This window comes from Crocodylus siamensis, chromosome 6 (genome assembly GCF_052110815.1).
Source record: "Crocodylus siamensis isolate JL-2025a chromosome 6, ASM5211081v1, whole genome shotgun sequence".
Classification (NCBI taxonomy): domain Eukaryota; kingdom Metazoa; phylum Chordata; order Crocodylia; family Crocodylidae; genus Crocodylus; species Crocodylus siamensis.
Window position 1 is genome coordinate 56596966 of NC_143400.1, and position 21901 is coordinate 56618866.

General features: G+C 45.7%; 1 pseudogene; it reads left to right on the forward strand.

Moving 5' to 3' along the window:
- The first annotated feature begins 1901 nt into the window (after positions 1-1901).
- LOC149862864 (uncharacterized) lies at positions 1902-21134 on the forward strand (annotated as a pseudogene).
- Positions 21135-21901: the final 767 nt, after the last annotated feature.

A 21901-nucleotide genomic window follows, 5' to 3' on the forward strand; every position in this document is an offset into this window, starting at 1 on the left:
CACCTACCCAAAAGCAAGGATAGGAAAAATTACCAGCTTGATTCTTAAGATTTCATAGATTTCATACACATTAGGGCTGGAAGGGACCTCGGGAGATCATCAAGTCCAGCCTCCTGCCCAAAGGGCAGGAAGTCAGCTGGGGTCATAGGATCCCAGCAAGATAAGCATCCAATTTACTCTTGAAGGTGTTCAGTGTAGGTGCTTGAACCACCTCCACTGGCAGACTGTTCCAGACCTTGGGGGCTCGGACAGTAAAGAAATTCTTCCTTATGTCCAGCCTGAAACGGTCTTGCAGGAGTTTGTGACCGTTCGACCTCGTCATCCCTTGGGGCGCTCTGGTGAACAAACGTTCCCCCAGATCCTGGTGGTCACCCCTGATAAACTTATAGATGGCCATCAGATCACCCCTGAGCCTACGCTTTTCCAGGCTGAAGAGTCCCATGGCTCTCAGCCTGTCATCGTAAGATCTGTTTTCCTGACCTCTGATCATGCGCGTGGCTCTCCTGTGATGAAGCTACTTAGAGAGAGAAGCCAAGAAACATGGAGGAATGAAATAATATATCTTGGTTAAAAGTCCACATTCCTGCTGTTTTTAAATATAAGCAAGATAAAAATGTTTCTTTCATCTAAAAAAAAGGTGACCAACTTTTGTACTCTAGTTTAACTAATAATGTGCCTTCGTAATCCACAAATAAACATTAGAACAGTTCTCTTTTTTGGCACTGAATCACAAAATTGTATCAGCTTTTCCCATCCAGTCCTAATTCATTCTTGGTTTTGCACTGGAAAGAACTTATGACATAAGAAGCAGGGGGAAAGGAAAGAGAAAAAGTTGTTTCTAGCCTTTTTCATTACATTGAAGATAATCCTGTGTTTTCCTTTAGACTTTCTTTCCCATCTGAGGGCAGCAGTTTGGAAACAGACTAGACTCCTATCCAACCTTTAGGGACATGCATGTTTCTTCCCTCCAGCAAAGGACTGCCACGTTCCATAGCTCTGTTTCGTAATGTAAATGGTATACAGCAATTACCATTTGTAACACTAGGTACTAAATCTTTCAGTAATTTTCAACAAAACGGCTTCACTATTTCTTTGCCTTCAGTCCACATTTCTAAACTGCCTAATCTAATTCAGCACAAGCATCTCATTTGATAGCTCTCCCACTTTCACAGACATAGGAGATTTTATCTGAAGATGGAAAAATTAAGTCTAGAGTCCTCTGGGGTTTCTAAGCCCAGAGGTTAGAAGCTCCACCAGTGACCGTCCTGCTGTTGCTCCAATACCTTACAAGAGCACTCTGTCTCTGTTGTTGCCCCTTTTTCTTACACTGTTTGACACTAATATCATTCTTTTGCTGAGCAGATGTCAGGCCTTGCCTGCCAGTTTCCCAGTGAAGAAGTGATCAGTGACACAGAGTCTGGATACATTTTAAGTGTAATTTGCTTTATTTACCCATATAAAGAGAGGCAGGCAATCCCTTCTTTCAGAAACCTCAGCTGACTGCCAGCAATCAGTTCCCTGGGAGCAATTCTGCCTCAAGACCTATTGTATACCAAAGCAGACAACAAAATATTCTACTAGTTGCACACTTCCTCCAAACTTTGTATACCAAACACAGGCAAACCTATGGGTCTCTTCACCAAAACTAAAGTCTTTCTTACACACTGAGAAAAAGAATTGGGATGAAAATGGGAAACACAGGAACACATTTCATAATAACATATGCAATATGTAATAAGCAATAAAAAATAGGTTAATCTTACACTCCCAACAACAACTCATCCTCTGACAACATCCAGGAAAAGATCAATGCCAAAAAAATCAAAAAACCATCAGATTGGACACCTCACAGTGGACGAAACCCTAACCTCGACCGCTACATTGACTCCTTCAGGGAAAGAATGAACAATGAAATAATCAGCAACACACGCCACCATAACAACCTCTCTCTACCAGAGAAAAAGGCCATAGAAACTCTAAGATCTAATCACCAAATAGTAATAAAACCAGCAGATAAAGGGGGAGCCATTGTCATCCTAAACCATGAAGACTACATAAAGGAAGCCAACAGACAGCTGTCTGACACCACCTACTACAAAGAACTACAAAAAAATCCTACTCCCCTTTTCACCAAGAAGCTCAACACTACCAACAAATCGTTTCCAGCAAGACTACAAGAAAAACTGCAGACCTTGATCCCCCCACTACCTAACCCCTAAAATTCACAAACAAGGGAACCCTGCAGACCTATCATGTCCAACCATGGGACCCTAACTGAAGAAATATCGGGTTTCGTTGAATCAATCCTAAAACCGCTTATCACCCACAGAGCAAGTTTTGTACAAGACACTACAGACTTTTTACGGAAACTTAAAATCATAGACCACCTTCCCAGCAACACCCTCCTAGCCACCATGGATATTACCAGCCTATATACCAACATCCCACACCAGGATGGCATCCAAGCCTGCCTTGCATATCTACAGGAACAAGATTACAACTGAGAATACAGACCCAAAGATATTACTGATCTTATACACTTCATCCTCCCATACAACAATTTCACTTTTAATAATCAACACTTCCTCCAGATGATGGGAAAAGCTATGGGCACCGAAATGGCCGCACAGTATGCCAACCTTTTTATGAGCCACATGGAAGAAGACTTCCTCAAGAACTGCACCATCAAACCCTTGTTCTACTTAAGGTATATCGATGACATCTTCAGCATTTGGACTGAAAACCTACAATTTCTGATTGAGTTCCATCAGAAATTCAACAATCACCATCCCTCCATCCAACTTTCTCTAGAATACTCCAGCACCAACATCTCTTTTTTAGACATGATGATCAGTATCCAGAACGATAAAATACAGACCACGTTATACAAGAAACCCACAGACCAACATACATATCTGCACAGAACAGCAATCACCTTAAACACACCAAAAAAGCTATGATATACAGCCAAGCCCTCAGATACCACCGAATTTGCACTGAAGAGAACACCCGGGATTGCCACCTCACCAATCTTAAAAAGGCTTTCACCCAACAAGGACACTCCTTCAGAGAGACTGATCGCACGTTTGAAAGAGCCACCCGGATACCACATAAAGAACTGCTGCAGCACAAAAGAAAAAACCCCACAAATCGCACACCACTGGTTATGACATATCACCCCTCCCTTGAACCTGTATGGAAAATCCCCAAACAATTGCAACCCATACTAAAAAGAGACCCTACTCTTAAAAAGATCTTCCCAGAGCCACCCATCCTAGCCTTCAAACAAGCACTGAACCTCACTAACCTCATCACCAGAAGCAAACTTCCTCAAACCCAGAACACACAAAAAGGATCCAGACAATGCCATGACAAGAAATGCAAAACCTGCCAACACATCTCCACCCTCCCCACAATTACTATACCCCACAACAGAGCCATCAGCATTCCTGGATCTTACAGCTGCTCCTCCAGAAATGTGATACAACTCATCCAATGCACCAAATGCCCTGATGGAAAATATGTAGGAGACAAACAAGACCAAACAAGAACTGCGCACCAGAATGAACGCACACTGGAAATCTATCAAAGACAAAATACCCAATTACTTGTAGGGGCACATTTCTCACAAGAAAACCACTCTGTCTCCAATCTCTCAGTCCTGATCCTCAAAGGAAACTTACAAAACACTTCCCAGAGACGAACCTATGAACTCCACTTCATCAACCTCCTGGATACTAAAAATCATGAACTAAATATAGACATTGGATTTATGACACTTTATAACCTGCCTGACAGCTGACTCCCTAGGTATCTCTCCACTATTCATCCCCCTTCTCTCTCTTCCTTTGCCCACCCCCACAGCCTGTCTCTCACCCTTTTACTCCTCAATCTACATTTTCACTGACTGCCTGCCTTGTATGCATACCAGGCAAGCCTCTGGCTTCTTTACTTTTCATTCCATCCAGGAACTGCTGAAACTTCCTTAGCCTGACGAAGGGTTTTTGAACCTGAAAGCTTGCTTAATAATTGTTTTCCAACTATTTAAGTTGGTCTAATAAAAGATATCAGATTCACGCAAAGAACCTTGTCAAGCAATAGGTAAGGCACCAGCAAAGGGTATTCAGGAATAAATAGCACAACTGTAGGGTTGTTTTGTGTATGCATATATGGTCATGTGTTGTAAAAAGCTTCCTCTTTACAGCCCTTTACACGGAGCACTTACCACAGTGGTTCTCAACCTTTTTAGACTCAAGGCACCCTTTGGAAAATGCCAGCTCTTATCTTTCACTCATTTCTTCACTACAGAAAAAAAATGGAGCAATTTGCACGGGCCCGGCCCAGTGCAGTGTGGCTTTGGGAAGCTCTGGATCATTTGGGCTGTCACCCAGGCCCCACATACCATTGGGCTGGGCTGGTCCCATGCATGCAGGACCAAGCCCTGCACAACAGGTAATCCCTGTGAGTGGTGTGGGGCCCCTAGTGACAGCCTGAGCAGCTCAGAGCAGCCTAAAGGTACACGGCACCACACCAAGCCAGGCCAGGCCAGGCCCATATGATATGACACAGGCAGTGCCAGGTGCCAGGCAGCTGAGGCCGAGCTGCGCTGCCTTGTGCAGTGTGAGGGGGCTGTGCCAGGAGGCCACAAGCACCCTGGTGGAGGCTGCTGCTGCTCCCAGCACAACACACAGTCCTCGCAAGTTGACCCAGGCCCTGGGTGACAGCCTGAGCTGCACAGCCCTGAGCTGAGCCATTCCCACAAGTGGCACAGGTGGCGCTGGCTCTGAGGTGATCAGGGCCGCACTGCACTGCTGGGGGTTCTGGCTGCAGCAGGCCTTGAGTGCCCCATTGCCACTGCTGCTGCAGGGATGAGCTGTGGGCCCTGTGGGGGTGCAAGAGGGCCTGTGAGAGGCATGTGTGCTATTCAGTGGGGGCATGTGCCCTGTGGGAGAGCTGTGGGCCCTGTGGAAAGAAGCTGTGATCCTGTAGGTAGAGAGCTGTGGCCTTGTGTGGGGAAGCTGTGGGCCCTGCAGTCTGTGTACTGTGTAAGGGGGCTGCACCCTGTGGGTGCCCTCCCAAGCAGCCTCCACACAATCCGCACACAACACCCACATCACCAAGCCACCCCTACAAGCCCCTCACCCAAATACCCAGCCACAAACCTCAAACCCCCACACAAGCCCAATAACCCCCCAAACCTCACTGCCACAAGCTGTACATGAACCCACAAATTCCACCAACCCCCACTTCAAATTGCTTTACACTTGTAGATATATTAATAAAACATTGCCCAACTGATCTCTTTCTATATAGTGGCATTTCATTTTAATAGCGGAAGGACACTATTTTGAGTATTTTAATAAGAGAATCTGGATTTCTTATCAGAGTATTTGCAGTTCTTAAACAGGGAACACCAGGATCTCTGCTAGTGAGACAAGTGGCAAGACCCATGCAGAAGAGCCTGTCCAGGGCCAGCACTGTGGACCCAGCTGGAGGGCAAACAAGGTAGCTGACCTCTTAGCCATTTGGGGCCAAGAGGACACGCTGTGACAGTTCAAATCAGGCCACCACAAGGAGCACATCTTCTGTGCAATAGCTCTTCAGATGGCAGAGTGGAGGCGCCCCATCCAGGTCTGGCAAGGGTACAGCTACTGTGCTGCAGGTTCAAGGGGGTGGATGTTGTCACAAGTGGCAGCAGGTCACAACCAGGCAGAAGGCCCCACTGCCAGACTGCTGCAGTGGGTAGAGGGTGCAGGGGCTACTCCAGGTTAGGGCTACTTCAGGAATCCAGCTGGCACAAGAGGTAGTGTCCCCAGATACCAAGTAGCCGGGCCTCAGAAGCACTATTTATAATATTCAAATGCCACGGACCCGAAGGCCCACCCAGCTAACTAGTAGCCCCTATTGTATGTCAGCTAATGGGTGAATGCTACAACAAAATACTTGGGACAACAAAGGAAAAAAAACAGGACAGGAGTGATGTGAGAGTCAAAGGGTCAAAACGTGAAAATGAGTGTGCTTGAGGGGGACACTGAGCAGAGCACCCTGGGCTGCACCCACTGGTCCTCAAACGCATTCAAGGAGCCAGTGGATACCGCCCACTAGTGCTCTGCCTGGAAACGTACATGGACAAGTGAGAGGAAAGCAGCCCTGCAGTCTCTGGGCACCTTCCCAGGCAGAGCTTCCTTCCTGATCAAGTACAGGGCCCATTTGGCCAGGGACAGAAGGAAGCTGACCAGGATCCATGGATGGGGCTTGGTGGATCCGTGGATGGAGTGACCAAAAACAAAAAGGTGGGGGGTGAAATTCAACCAGAACCTCAGAAGGAGCTTCTGGAGGGGCTGCAGCTTGACATACTTGAGAGTTATGTGCACCAGGGTCTCCCTTTGCCTGCAAAAAGGGCAGGAGACCAGGGTGTCTGTGAAGCTTGCCACATACATGCCTGTAGTGATGGCTTCACAGAGGAGCTACCAGCTGAGGTCTCCAGTGGTTCATGGGGTGAGGGTGGAGTACAGACTCAGCCACTGGGGTGTCCCACCACTTAGTGTCTGGGTGGGACATGAGGGCAACATAATAGATCGTGTGGCACACGAGAATGTAGAGGTGAAGGCAATGGGCAGTGGAAAAGCAGACCTGCCTGGTGTCATACAGCCCACTTAGGTGGTGAATCGGGGAGCACTGTGAGGCCAGGTGAGGCCAAGGGCAAGGTAGGGCAGATTTTACCTCCTGGACCAGATGGCAGGTCACACATGTTATGACTAGACCCATGCGCTGGGCCACTGCAGTAGGATCCAGCCACTCCTTCCTACTGTAGTCCAAGAGATTTCCAATATGGATGACACCAGCTAGGGTCAGCATCTGTCACAACCAGGACACCTCTGCTGCCAGAACTTCCAGCTGTGGGTTCCAGAGGAGGAGCTCAACAAGCAGGTCGTCACCCTGGGTGAGTGTTGCAGGGGACCTGGAGGCAAAGACCAGCCTCCAGGCCCAGAGAAGGTCCTGGTAGAATTCTGGCAGCCCTCACAGGCCTGCAGGGAGAAGCCCCACAGGCTAAGGAGCTGCCAGTCATATTGGAGCCCCTGGAAATGGCAGCAGTAGGGGCACCCCAGGTAGCCTCATGCAGCATGACTACTGACACCATATAGCAGTTGCTGCAGGGCCTGAAGGCGGAATATCAGGACCTTGCTGTAGAGGCAAACCAAGCCCTGGCCACTCTCCTGCAAGGGGAGGCTCAGGACCTCCACAGCAGCCTTAGTGGCATTCAGGAAATTCATGTAGCTCACCCCTAGGGATGGCCAGAACCGAGAGGTCTGCAGGCTCCATGGAGCCTGCTGGTTCTCAGGCATCCTTCTACTGCTCCTGAGTCTCAGTGGGCTCCTTAGGCACTATCTGAACCCCCTGGTCCACTAAAACCCCAGACCTGGTTGGGATTGGGAGAGCTCTGCAGCACCTTGGAACGGGGGTGGGGCTCCTTCACAAGATGGTATGTTAGAGCTGGAGCCCCAGGAGGTCTGCACAGGGTTCCCAACAAGATCAGCCTGTTGATTAGGGGACTCCACCCTGACCCCCTCTTGTGCAGGACCATGGGGCAGGCTGGAAGTGAGTTTTTTCAGGGGGGGGGAAGAAACCCATCAGGCACTGGGACGGTTTTGGTGTCTGCCTCAGGGTCCTGGGAAAGGGGACCTCCCTCCTCAGGACTCACTAAGGTAAGCCCCAAGGCCCCTGTCTCCCCCAGATCATTGGGGGGGGGGGGGTCTCTGCTGCCAGACCTTCCTTTGGGTTGGCCTCAGCCTCAGTGCCCATGGTCTCATGGGGGTAGGCCCTGGCCTAAGTCAGGGACTTCCTCCATGGGCTCTTGCTCAGGAGTGTCAGCAGCCCCATAACCTCCTCTATGGAGCTCACCCTTTTGGTCTTTCCTAGGGGTGGGGTGTCAGGCACAGCTGGGGAGGCCCCCAGAGGCTGGGCTGCTCCTTCCCTGTGTGATGGTCTTGGGAAGGAGGAAGTCCTCCACATCAGAGGGCTCCCGCTGTGCCCAGGCCTTCCTCATGCCTTTGTGCTCAAAGGGGACCTGCACCCACTCAGCCATGGGGTGGTCCTCTGGTGGACAGGCTCCGGTAGGAGAAAGTGAGCATTGGGGGAGTGGGGCAGCTACAGCAGGGGCATGACTAAGGGCATGAGGGCCCTGCTCCCTCTCTCCCTTTTGTTGCTACTGCCCTCCCCAGGCTCCCACCAAACTTGGTTGGGGGGTGGGGTCCCCTGAGCTCCTGGGGGGGGTAGTTGTGGCAGGGATGCCAGGGGGGCCTAAGGGGGGGGGGTGCTGGTGGTAGGGGCACCACTTTTGCCATTGGGACCCATGGATGCCTTCCCTGCCTGGCCCATGGGGCACTCATGATCCAAGTGCCCCGGGGCACAGCACCGGAAGTATTGCAGGTCCCCTAGCATATAGAAAATCCTCACTAGGGCTGCCTGAAAAAGAATCATGAGGTAGCCCCCAGCTGCACTTCTGGCACCACCTGGATCATGACCTGATGACAGAATGAGCACATGTGGTGGAGGCCAGGGTCTTGGCACCCCAGCGAGAGGGTCACCACTGGGGAGATAACTCTCCCCAGGGTTTGGAGATGGGGGAGCAGGGGCCCAATTGGGGATATAAGGTCGGACAGAGCTGAGGACCACTCTGGTCCCCAGCTCTTCCAGGGGCTTGAGGATGACATACTTGCCCTCCACCACGAGCCCCTTCTCTACCACCCTTTATGCGGCAGCCTCTGAGGCAAGGAAAAAGAACCCTTTGCCATGAAAGCAGGAGGCTTGCACAATCTTGGGAGCCCCTAGTACCTGAGCCAGGGCCTGCACCCAGGTCTCAATATGCATGTTCTCCTGATTGGGCAGTTGGTTTTCACCCGGTGCCTGCAGGTGACTGCTGGAAAGGGGGCCATGCTACCTGAGCTGAAAGGACTGGCAGTGGAGGATCCAGGCCCCATGGCTGCTGGCTCTAGGTGAATTAGTAGGGAGAACATTCAAAGTAACAGCAGCAGAGTGGGCACCACTGGAAGAAAAAAGAAAGGTATTAGAAAATGCTAACATCTGGTCTTCACTATTCTTGCATATGCTTAGAAAAGGGAGTAAATGGGAGATTTCTTGTCTTGCCCTTCCTGGAAACTAATAAAATGAAGGACACAGACAGAAGTTACATTTTTTGTGCAATCGGCCCCCTGAAAACATCCTACAGCTGTGCTGTGACACGTGCATGGCTGGAGAACACTTTTAAAGTGGCCGATTGAACAAAAAATGAAAACTCCTCATATAGAATATCAGATGAAGCTACACTGCTTTAGAGCACCTTAGAACTTGTGTTGCAGGAAGGGAGGGGAAAGGTGGGAGGAGGAAGCCAACAGCAGCAAGCTGCTGGTTGTGCTTTGCCTGGCCGGAGCTGGAGGGGAGGGTGGATCAGGGCCCTCCGCCTCGCTGGCCCCCTGCCCCCAACCCCCTGGCTGGGATACTGGGAGGAGCCAGGCTGGGCCCATGAGATGGGGTGGGGAGGTTCCTATGCATGCCTCCAATTCAATTCAGGTTGGGCAAGCCAGCAGTTCATGAAGGAGCTCACTCACAGCTGTGCATTTAGCCCTTTCCCTCTAGCCTCCTGGAATTAAGGATTTCTGGAATGCAGCATGTGTCACTTGGACTCCTCAGAGCCTGAAGAGGCACCTGCTTTCAGTCCAGATCCACCTGCTATCCACCAGCAGGCAGGGGCTGATGGTTGCTTCTCACTGTGAGCATGTCACTCCTTTGGGACTAGGAGACATTCTCACAGTCTGGGCAGTCCCCAAGGAGTGGCATGCTCCCAGTGAGAAGCAGATCTCACTACTATGGGGTCAGATCAGATGGATGCACCACAGCTACCGTTCTTGGCTCAGAATGCATCACATGTAGATTGGCTACTCTAAATACTGACTTCATCAAAATGGGACTAGTATCTAAAGAAAACATATTTAACATTATTCTCCCATGTCCTACTAAGAAATTCCTTCTGATCTCTGCTGCATAGAAAGTTATTAAGTACATGTACACACACACACATGCACACTTCCCATAACATCTTTAAATGCAAAGCATCTTTTTACTAGACAACTAATTGATTTTCAGCTGTCAAAACTGTCAGCAAAACAGAACTGATACACAAATGCTTCCTGAAAGACAATAAGCTAACATAAAGCACTGAACCATATCAGCTCTAGAAAAGCTAAAAGACTTGAGTTTCAAGCTGTTTTGCTTAATATCATGTAAAAACAAACTTAGGTCCTGATCATGCAAAAACATAAGTGTGTTTCAGATTTAACTGATGTCAATGAGACTAAAGGTAAGAACTTGTGTAATTTTTTGCAAGACTGGAGCCTTAAAGAACAGAGGCATGAAATTAGATTCAGTGTCTAAATAATCAATGATTCACTTAGTGCAATGGAGATGCAAGATGAGAATCTGGCCCAGAATGTTTTGCTCTAACTGGTAATAAAAGCTAAAAATTAAAGAGGAAACAAGAGAACAGGACCAAAAAAGGAACTATTCTAAAGGTGTGCTAATTAGAAGTACTAATTAAACAAGCAATTTTAAAAATAGGATTTAGTTTAAAGCAATATTTATTAGCAAAACTAATTTAATAAATAACATGATCATTTTAGGAAAGTATTGTATTTACTCAACTAGAAGATGATCCTGATTATAAGATGATCCCCTAATAATTACATTCTATATATGGAAATTTTATAAATTTGTTATAATTTTCCAGGTATAGAATCTAATTATTGGATGTTTGCCTTGAGTTTGTCCCCCTCCCGCTACTACAGCAGGAAAAATAAATCTGAGGGTTCAGGTAGCCTTTTGCTCTCTGCTTCCCCCAACTTTTTCCCCTGGCAGCCCCTTTCCCCTCTCCTTACTGTCAGACCCTGCTCTCTCTGAGCACATGGAAGTGAGAAGCAAATTTGAAAACAATACCATGTTCCCAGGGGGTAGGGGAGTGCAGCTCCGAGAGCAGTGGGACACAGCAGTCTTACTTTAACCTTGACCTCAGGATTACTCTCCTCAGGCAGCATAATTGTAAAAAACAGAATGGAAAATTGCAGAACAAGAAATCATCTGTATACTGGGCTGTGTTAAGCATGGTTAAACAGGGACTACAGATTCTCATCCCATTACCTGGATTAGTTTTTGTGACTGCTGTTCCTATGGGTCTTTTGCTGGTTTGTCTTACAGACACTGTCCCCCTTTCCTCTCTCTCCTCCCTTCTCATCTTTTGTATTTAAATCATTCACTCCGCTTTATACACTGACTTCTGCTTGTCATTTCACAACAGCTAAGTGATCTTAAATTCATGAAAGCTTATGCTCTCTATATAACTTACTTAGTCTGCAAAGTACATATGTACCTTGCCTTTTATTTCTCCTTTTCTCTTCCTTCTGGAATACTGCGTTTCTTACAATGAACCTTATGTACATAATTGAGGCAATTTCCTTTGTATATATACTTAAAAGAAGGAAGCTAATTCTCCAGAAAAACTTACATATAATTAAACACCATTTTACAAAGCTATGGTGGTAGAAAACAATGATTTTCTTTACATGCACAACATTAGTAAATGACACTGACCAATGTTTAGAGAAAAGACTATTCTGTAAAGAGATGGTGGGACTTTGGCCCCATCTAAACATTACATTTACAGCACAATTAACTAGTTGATTAACCAGATTAATCACACGTAAAGTGGTCACCAGGTCATACATTCAATCAATTAATATCATGATAAAAAGAGAAATAAGATACAATGTTATTCCACAAAATATGTATAATAAATTTGTAGCTGCTTCCAATCACTCCATTAACGGGACACATGGCCAGGGGCCCCTGTGGCTGGGAGCCCCATCAGCTAATTGAAGATCCCAGTGGGAGGTGCCCATTGATATGTTGATATGTTCAGCAACAACGCTCTGGACACCCGTGTTGAACTACAGTTATGTATTATTATAATTCTCTGGGATCATATCCAGAGGGCCTCTTAATAGTTGCCTCAGTAGATGTCTGCAGAACTTATACTTGATCTGCCTCTGGCCTGATGCAGTCCAGTCCTGTGGAGGGAGAGGAACCAAGAAATGCTTCTGGCTTCACATGGCAGAGAACAGGGATTCCCCAGTGCTGCAAAACTGCTACAAAGCAACTGAACCCCGCAATGCTGACAATGAGGGCTTTGGCCTTAAATGGACAGTACAAGGAAAACACAGAAAGACACAACACCCATGTACATGCCTGAGCCTAGGAGCTCCCAGATGACAAGGCTGCCAGTCATGGGGGACCCCACAGGAGGTAAACATTGCAGCAGCTGATCTCCCAGTTGCAGGGGTGCAAGGGCTGGGAGCCCTGTTAAATAAGGGAGCTCCCAGCTGCACTGATCATAGGGCATGATGGGATCTAATGCACAACCCACACAATCATACCTCCTGCCATGCACACATGGCATGGCGGGAGGCGCAATTGTGTGCATCACACATTACATCCAATCCTCAGCTTTACCTGCACATGTAGAAGGGCCCTTAGAGATGGCATCTTAAAAGGTGAGCCATAGCCCCTTATCAAAATGGAGGATATGGGCTCCAGTTTGTGCTCTCATATAAAAATGGAGGATCTCTCTCTACTCTTCACCCAAAAGACTCAATTTATTCACAAAGGAAAGAACTGCCTTCCTCATTAGACATGTGATTTAATTAGTTGGCTGCTGCACATACAGGAAAACAAAAGCAGGTGGTAGGTGTCTTTACCTGAGGCGTACAAGGAGATTGGGGTGAAACAGAAGTTCCTTGTAGGGAAGCCATCACTACAGAGCAGAGATCTCTCCATACACAAGAACCAGACACTGCTAGACAGCTGTTTATTTGGTTAAGTCTCCTATAACTTATCCCTTCTGCCTTGGTGAATATAATGGAGAGGAGGTATCCCACATAACCTCTCTTTCCCTCTACAGTCATGAGTATTGTAGGGTTCATGTGAAGAAGACAAAAAGAAGGAAGGGTAAGGGTTTTTTTCTCCTCTGTCTATGGAGGGAGGCTTTTTTGCTGTTACAGTATCACCTACAATAGAGACATGGCCCTAAAATCTCTTGACAAGTACCCAGAAGAATGGCTTTCCAAAGATTTTCTTGAAGCATATTTGTAAGATTTATTTTCATGCATATATTTTAGATTTTTAATATTTCAATGCATTTCTTAATCTTCAAAGCTTTTTTGTTTGTCTGACATTAAAAACATAACTTTATTCCTTGAGAAATTCCAGACCAGACTGGTTGAACACGTCAGTAGCAGGCTGAATACTTTTTTTAGTAGTTGTAGGACAAGCATTATTTTTACTTTTGAATCACTAAATCAAGCGTTAGTGCTTAAGAATATTTGCTGGGCATGAAAGCATTGATACTGGTCCATCAGTGTGTTCAAAGCTGTGATAACATGATATTTAAAGTTCAAATAACTTATCTGTATTATCATCTAGTTTTCCCCAGAGCTCTATATTTTAATTCTGATGTGATTTTGGCAGGCACTATCCCACAAGCTGGTAAAGTTAGAGATTAATGTGTTATGTCTCTTGAAAGATGCATTCCAGGCTTCAGAGAGCATATAACCACAGTACTGATTTTTTTTTTACCCCTTGCAGTTCCCAAGATAGCAGCTGCTAAAACATGTTGAACTGGATGTGGAGGGAGGATTAAGTAAGCAGAATGCTGCTATTTTATAGACCTCTGGGAAGTGAAGATGCCCATTTTTCAGGAGTTTACAGCATGCTTCAATAGTTTTCAAGTATAAGACCTTTGGAGTTAGGAATGGGAAACATTGTTGGAGTAGTGCAGGAGACTGGCAGGATGGATGGGTATGCAGAGTTACAAAGGACCGGTGAAAGTTAAAAGGAGGGATATTCTTGAGACTATATTAGTTTCAGAATCTTATACATGCTGTTTATAAAATGTGTAGTAAATTAGCAATAGGTATTCGACAGAAGCACATGTATGTATCAGCAGCATATATTGCATACATAGTATACATAAAATAATATTAAACACTATACATACAATATATGTATTTCCAGTTGTTTTATAATCTCCATTACAAAACAATTTAAGGGAGCAAGCTTGGGTGCATGTTGTCAGAGAGGTTGATAATAAGCCATGAGGAGATGAAGGACAAACTGAGTTTCTGTGCTGGTGTGCATGGGGAACCAGAACACTTGCCTAAAGGAGAATTTAATATGCTTGTTGGCAAGCCCTGCTGGGTTGATTTGCAAAAGACACAATGACAAAAGTAGACCAGGGAGGAGATCATAGGGGAAAAAAGACTTGTTCTGCCCCCTTCAGAAAGGAAAGCTCATCATTGATACCCTGTACCAAATCTAGATCATAGAATCATAGAAATTAAGGGCTGGAAGGTACCTCAGAAGATCATCCACCCCCCCTGCTCTGGGCAAGAATACTGCTAAGACCAAATGATCCCAGCAAGGTGTCTTCCTTGAAGTCTTCCAAGGTTGGAGACTGCACCACCTCCTTGGGAAGTCTATTCCAGATTCTGGTCACCCTTACCATAAATAAGTTCTTTCTTAAATCCAACCTGAAATCATCCCCTAACAGTTTAGGAAAGGGGCAGGCAATTATTTTGGCTGGAGGTCTGCTTAACAAGTTTTGGTGAGCTGTTAACGGCCACAAGGTTGGCCCCACCCCTTGACTAGCATCCCACCCCCTGGTCACCATCTTGGGACCAGAAGTCTCACCCCTAACCTTTGCCACTGGAAGTCCCTCCCCTTCCCCCTGGAAGTACTCCATCTTGGAACCAGAAAAAACAAAAATTATATACTAAAAATCAAATATCTGTAATAATATAATTTAATTTTTTTTTTTAAATATTTTTGTCCTGATTTGTGTGTGTTTGTGCTGTATACATAGAAGTGATTGCATAATAGCACATAATGAAGTCTTACTCTTGTGTATTATGTGGGGTGCAGGGGTGGGTATGGGGTTTGTGGGGGACTGCGAGTGTGCATGGCCCAGCAGTGGCAGCAGGGGAGAGAAACTGCTGCTCAGTGTGGGGTAAAAGTGGCCCCTCCCCCTTGCCACTGCTGGTGCTTCCTAGTGTAGCTACCTGGAGCCCACACAGGGCTGCCCCAAATCTGCTCTGTGCTGACACCACTGCCCCGCAGGGCAGCCCAGAGGAAGCAGTAACACAGCTTAGACTCAGGGCAGCCTGCATGGGCTCTGGGTGGTTACATCTGGAAGTGCTGGTGGTGGCAAGGGGGAGGGACTGCTTTTGCCCCTGGCTAAGCAGCAATTTCTGTCCTGTGTTGCTGGTGATCAGCTCAGATGGGTCAGCCTGGAGCTGGTATGAGGCATATGGGGTCAAGCCTGTGCACACTGGTTCCTGCCATTACCACAGGGCTGGAAGCAGCAGTGGTGGAAGCCAGAAGGAGCTGCTTCCACTGGGGCCGCCTAGAAAGGCAGTCCAGCTGTGGAGCCACCCCAGCCCCGCTGTGTCCAGAGGACAACAGGGCTCACCACAGCCAGGCAGCGCCTCAGCCAGCTGGGACCAGCGGACCCACCACAGGCTGGACAATGCCCCTCCATGGGCTGGATTCAGCCCGTTGGCTTTATTTCACCCACCTCTGGTTTATGATCATTGGCTCCTTGTCCTTCCCTGTGGCACCCTAGTAAACAGTTTTTCTCCCAGCTCCCAATATTCACCCTTTACATACTTGTAGATGACCACCAAGCCCCTGCTCAGCCTTCTCTTCCCCAGGCTGAACAATCTCAGATCCCTTAGTCTTTCCTCATAAGGTTTGTCCTCCAGGCTATTAATCGTTCTTGTGGCTTTTCTCTGGACCCTTTCAAGATTCTCCACATCTTTCTTGAAGTGCAGCACACAGAACTGGACACAGTATTCCAGCTGGGGTCTCACCAATGCCGAGAGGAAGCTTCCTTAGCCCTGCTTGTGATGCATTGGCTAACACATCCCAGTATGCTATTAGTTCTATTGACTACAGTACTGCATTGGTGGCTCAAGTTCATCCTGTGATCAACCATAACCCCAAGGTCCCTTTCAACCTTCATGCTGGCCAGGACATCTCCTCCTAACCTATATTCATGTCATTGGTTACTTCTCCCCAGATGAAGCACTCTGCATTTATCCTTATTCAACCAAATCTGATTCTGCTTCACCCACCTTTCCAGCTTGTCCAGATCTGCATCCTATCTCCTAGCATGACCACTTTTCCCCATAACTTAGTATTGGCTTCAAGCTTGGCCAGTGTGCTTTCCACATCCTCATCTAAATCATTGATAAAGATGTTGAACAGCACAGGGCCAAGAACTGAACCCTGTGGGATACCACAGGCCACCTCCCTCCAACACAATAGAAACCCATTCCCTAACACTCTTTGGGTTCAACCCCTTAGCCAGTTCCCAACCCACCCGAATGTGGACTTTGCCAGCTTACAATCCCCCAGGTTTTTTTATAAGAGTGTCATGAGAGACCATATTCAAAGGCCTTTTTAAAATCAAAGTATATGACATCAACTGCTTCTCCCTAAGTGGTTCTACTACTTGATCATAGAAGGAGATGAGGTGGGTCAGACACAACCTGCCTGCAATTAAACCATTATGGCTATCTCTCAGCATTGTGCCTTATACCAGTCTCTCACAAATGAATTTCTTGATAATGTTTCCAAAATATCCAGTATCAAGGTCAAACTGACCAGTCTATGGTTTCCTGGATCCTCTCTCCTCCCTTTCTTAAAGATTGGCACCGCATTGGCCTTTTTCCAGTCTTCTGGAACCTCTCCCAAGCACCACAAATCTTCAAATACCTTTGCCAACAGTCCTGCAATGACTCCAGCCAATTCCCTCAGCACTCTCAGGTATATAGCCCATCCAATCCTGCCCACTTGAAGACATTCAGACATTCTAAGTGCTCCCTCACCAGTTTGACACTGACCATTGGTTAGCCATCACCGCCCACCCCCACATCCATCCAGTATCCAACCAAGCGAGTGACCACCATTTGTATGCAGGAACACCAACACAAAATATTCATGAAAGAGTTCAGCTTTTTCTTGACTGTCTGTTACCAGCTTTCCCATCCCATTCTGCAAGGGCCCCATATTTCCCTTGGTCTTCCTCCTGCTCCCTATATACTTAAAGAAGGACTTCTTTCAATCACCAGCCTGATCTCAGTCACCATCCCTGCCTTCCTTATATCCTCACCCTACAAATATGGCCTATGCTTGTGTATTCCTCATTGGTAACTACCCCTTGTATTCCATGTCAGAAAGCCTCCTTTTTCTTTTTTATGCACTCCTTGACTCTCCTAATAAGCCAAGAGGGCTTCCTGGCCCCCTTACCACCTTTCCTGCATACAGGAATGGACCTTTTTTGCTCTCTGAGGATCATGATTAGGAAACAAGATTAATTTCCCACATTTCCCAAATGTGGGAAATCAACAGTCATGTTACCCAAGATGCCAGTACAACCTACCAGACAGTTGAAGACAGCATTGGTTTTATTCTTCTCTCCTTCTCTGCCTGTACCTGAAGCAAAAATGTATTCCTATAGCATCTTCTTTTTGTTCTGAGTCAGGGCCTTGAGAGAACTGGGCTAGTGTAAATGAGTTCCTCACAGAGGGCATTTTTACACGTGTAAGCGCCACAGTGCCAGGCACTTTGAAAAGCACCTGATGCTGCTACACTTGCATTTCTATAAGCAGCAAAATGCAAGTCAGCAATGAGAAAATGGCAGTGGCATGCTTTTGAACTAAAATGCATAGAAGGTGCTTTAGTTCAAACGTGCACCGCTGTCATTTTTTATGCACTGATGTGCATTTCACCACTTAAGGAAACTGCATGCCACTCGATTAATCGAGTCTATGCTGAAGCGGTGGATCTCTGGCACATTGTAAGACCAAAATGTATGTGTGTAAATGCCTAAAGAGGCATATGCCTCACATAGAAAGGGGCATATCTATTCCTTTTTGTGTTTTCACTATTATACAAAGTCATAAGCCTCTCAGTCTTTTTATTCTTTATTGTTTTATGGTGGGGGGGGATTAAATTTAGATTCTTTGTAAAGATAATGTAATATTGTCTGGGAATAAGCTGGAATTACCTGAAACACACTTGCAACCATTACATATTGTCCTAGTTTGACCACATTGCTGGTCAAAAAGCATTTAGTTCCAACTACATAGTTCATTGTTCTGGTCAACCACCAACAGAAGAGCAGGCATAAGCCTAAAAGGTAGATACATGCTGTCATGTAAATTATCTTAGAGATTAATCTGATTTATGTAACTCATTTCCTATATTTAGAACAAATGGAAAATAATTATGAATACCCTGCAGCTTCAGGTTCATTATATAACCAAGTTAACCTGAGAATGCAACATCTATTTAAATGCATCTATGTTCAGAATTCTTTAAGAAAAAAAACCCAGCCTCTTTAAATGACTTGATATTTGTAATTCAGTTTGTAAGAGGCTGTAATCAGTCAAGTTTCAGTATAATAAAATGCCACAGACATTTCTATTTTAAATGCTCCAGTAGGAAGAATATAACATGCCAGGAAGTTAAAATCTACTCAGAAAATGTTTACAGGACTGACTTATCTTATTGACATTTTAAAATGTCAGATATTCTGTAAATTTATTTCCATATGGGCACTGAATTTTCTTCTACATAAAACACTATCAGGACAATGATATTTTGACAGCCAAAAACCTCTTGAAATGGCTAAAAGACTTTAGAAATGTATTAAGTATTTTTTAGCAAATACATTTGCTAAGATTCAGATCAATAAATACCACAAAGATGGTCAGTAAATTTGTTACTAACAAACTTAACACAAAGATGTGAAATAAAAAAATTGATTCAACACATGTACGATAATTTCCAACCCCCTTCTGTAACTTGGTGTCTCCAAATTATCTAGTCCCTGCTCAAACAAGCACATTTGAGCCCACAGAGCAGGGGAACACATTAACATGGTGGTTCTAAACCTTGTTGGGCTCAAGGCAATCTTTGATACATTTTTCCCTCAGAAAAAGTCAACTTGTAATTTTCACTCAGCTTTTGACTATGTAAAAATAATAGAGCAATTCTTCTGTAGCAAAGAACTCAAAAAGATCACAACTGGTCAGAATGTTTTTAACACTGTGGATTCCTACTTGAAATCTCTGGGTATATCTTATAAATCATGTTTGTATACCTTCTTCTTCAGCAATCCCTCACAGTCTAGGATCCCTGTCTTCCAGGATGGCCTTATGTGTGGGTCCGAAGATGGCAGGCATGGCTGATCCAGGATCAACAGACTCTGCTGCAACTCAGGCACATGTTTCTCTGATGGGTGGGTGGCTCCAGATTCTTGATTTTGTCCATGATATATATGTTCAGTCACTCCCACTATTCCATCTCCTGTTGCTATCAATTATAAGCAGGGATATGGGTTTTCTGTTACCTGCAGAAAAACCTGTATTTCGCTTTGGCAGGACAGGGGGCTGTGGGTCAGAAGTGAGTGGCACCAGCAGGAACAAGAGGGCAGGAGACTGTGGGTTGGGAGTGAGGGACACTGGCAGGGCTAGGGGAGTTGTGGCTTGGGAGAAGAAGAAATGGGATGCGCAGGGCCCGAGCAGATCAGTGCCACAAAGTAGCATGGGAGGGGTGGGGGGGAACAGCCCACATTTGACCCATATCTTGGTGAGTGAAGGGGGTGGGGGGGTGGGACTCTGATTTTCCATGATAAAAAAACAAAATCCAAAATATATAGGAGTTTAAAATTTATTTTATTATAATGGTTGAGGCACTGGTAGGCTTCCAAATTGCTTTAAAATTGTAAATATATCAATAAAAGATTGTGTTCAACTGATACCTATATATATAGTGGTGTTTCATTTTAATTACAGAATAACGCAGATTTGGGATCTGTTAGTCAGATAAATTTGGATTTTTTATAACAGAACTTTGGACTTTTTAAACAAAGAAAAGCAGTATCCCTGTCATAAGGTTTTAAAGTATTGAGATCCTTGCAACAGACTCTTCCTCAGTTTGGGGTGGTCCTGGGTGATAGACTCCCACAAGGTGATGTTGATGTTGTATTTTTTTCAAGTTGACTTTGAGGGTGTCCTTCAAGTGCTTTCTCTGCCCTTCTCTTGAGTGTGTGTTTACCTGACTGAGCTGGAAGAATATACCTTGCTTCGGGAGTCCAGAGTTGAACACTGGATGATGTGGCTGGCTCAGCCAGGTTGATATCAAATGATCATCACCTCAGTGCTTGTAGTGTTTGCTTGCGAGATGACACTAATATTGGTGCATCTGTCTTCCCACTGGATTCAAAGGCAGCACCGATGGCACTTCTCCATCAGCTTTAGATGTCTCCTGTATGTTGTCCATGTCTCAGCTCTGTACAGCAAAGTAGGGATCCACAAGTGCTTGATCAACCATTAGCTTAGTTTCAGATCTGATGTCACAATCTTTGAACACCCATTTCCTTAGGCGTCTGAAGGCTGAACTTGCACATCTGAGGTGATGTTGAATTTCTTCACTGATGTCAGTCTTCTGCAAGAGATGGCTTCCAAGGTCTGGGAAATACCCAACTTTCTCCAGAGATTCACCATGAATCTGGATTACCAGAGTTGAGGACTGCTCCTTAAGAGCTTATTGATGGAGGACTTTAATCTTCTGAATGTTAAACAGTAGTCCCATTTTCTTGTATGTTTTAATAAAGATATCAACAATTGCCTGATGGTCTGCTTCCAAGTGAGCACACACTATAGCATCATCAGCATAGTGGAGCTCAGTGATTGAGTTGGGGTGGTCTTGGTTTTGGCTTGGGGTCAGCTGAGTTTAAACAGTTTACCATCCATTTGGTAATTTAGCTCCACTCTGACTGGAAGCTTCTTAGGGGTCAGGTACAGCATCACAGTAAGGAATATCGAAAAGATTGTTGGAGCAATGATGTCACCTTGTTAAACTCCTGTCTTAACTTCTAAGGGATCTGGGATAGATACATTACTGAGAGCCACCAGTCACATAACATCATGGAGCTGGCAAAGAATGGTGATGTATTTCGGTGAGCGTCCATACTTCAGAAGGATCCTCCACAGTGCTTCTTAGTTGACAGAGTTGAAGGCTTTTGTGAGGTCAAAAAGGCCATGTAGAGAGATTTATGTTGTTCCCAGCATTTTTTCTGCAGTTGGCCAGCTGCAAAGATCATGTTAGTTGTGCCTCTTGATGCCCTAAACCCATGCTGACAGCAAGGCAACCCCTCTGTAATTTCCTGTCCGACTTGTCTGTTTTCTTGAAGTCAGTTGTTACAATCATGGCACCCCTGTGGTCATTTGGGATTTCTTCATCATTCCAAACTCTTAAGAATAAGAATGGCCTCAAATACACATGAAAATGCATGCCTGAGACAGCAAGTCCAGGATTGGCTGTGGATGTGGGCTCAGATCTGTGCGAAGGTAGTTTCACTGTCTCATTCCCAGGATTTGGAGCATGTGGGCAGGGCACACACTGCTTCTTCTCATGTCCTTGTCATAAAATAGATGTTTTGCCAGAATTGTACACAAGTCATGGCTCTTTCCATTGCAGCAGCCAGTCCCCCTTTGTATACATTTCACCAAGGAATCGGCAAATGACCAGGTGTTCCATTGTCCACACTTCACCACACTGGCATATTTATGTCATTAAAGTAGCCCCATTTGATCATGTTTGGTTTTGATATTCCAGTTTCCATGCACAGGCAATTCAGGCATTTCCATCTTGACCAGTCTAGATCAGCCTGGGAAGGTCCTCCTGAGGTTCCAGGTCCATTTCAGAGCACCTGATTGCACATAATCTT